The 508-nt window shown below is 41.9% G+C and overlaps 1 protein-coding gene across 1 annotated transcript in view; it reads left to right on the forward strand.

The window, feature by feature from the left end:
• Window positions 1–416: 416 nt before the first annotated feature.
• LOC137420851 (uncharacterized) overlaps window positions 417–508 on the forward strand; it is a 27831-nt gene continuing 27739 nt past the window's right edge. Inside the window, exon 1 of the mRNA XM_078772696.1 lies at window positions 417–476. The gene's annotated coding sequence lies outside the window, so the exon portion shown is untranslated. The remainder of the gene's footprint in view (window positions 477–508) is intronic.

The raw sequence follows: 508 nt of genomic DNA on the forward strand, positions 1-508 counted from the left end.
TGAAAATGAAATCTCATGAACATCGATTTCAAATTGTGACCTGTTGGCGATTGACATAACAAAATGTTCGATTTTCGCAAGTAACAAACGTGTAAGTAAGTTACACTAAACAAAATCATATTATCTGTGTATGTTGATATTTTTAAACGAATAACCTGATATAAACTTCCGTTAATTGTAGGTCAGTTGGAAAGGAGTCCTAGAATGATTAAAAAGCACGCAAAACGTATAGACTTACCATAAGTAAGTTAAACCAGATTCCCAAAACACGCAGCTCGATGTTTTCCACATATCTCACGGGGTTACTGCACACGTGATTTAACGTTCTTTTCCCCCTTCGAATTCAAACCGGGCTTCCGGTTCAAAGGCGTCGCGAGACCCGTCACCGTGACTACGCCGTAAACACTGCACGAGGATATTGAAGCTGACGGCGTACGTTGCGTTGTGGTATCGTCTTGTGCAGCAGTGGCTTACAGGTACGCCACACTCACCTGTAATCTGTGTAGCC

Source organism: Myxine glutinosa, chromosome 2 (genome assembly GCF_964187855.1).
Source record: "Myxine glutinosa chromosome 2, kmMyxGlut1.1, whole genome shotgun sequence".
Classification (NCBI taxonomy): domain Eukaryota; kingdom Metazoa; phylum Chordata; class Myxini; order Myxiniformes; family Myxinidae; genus Myxine; species Myxine glutinosa.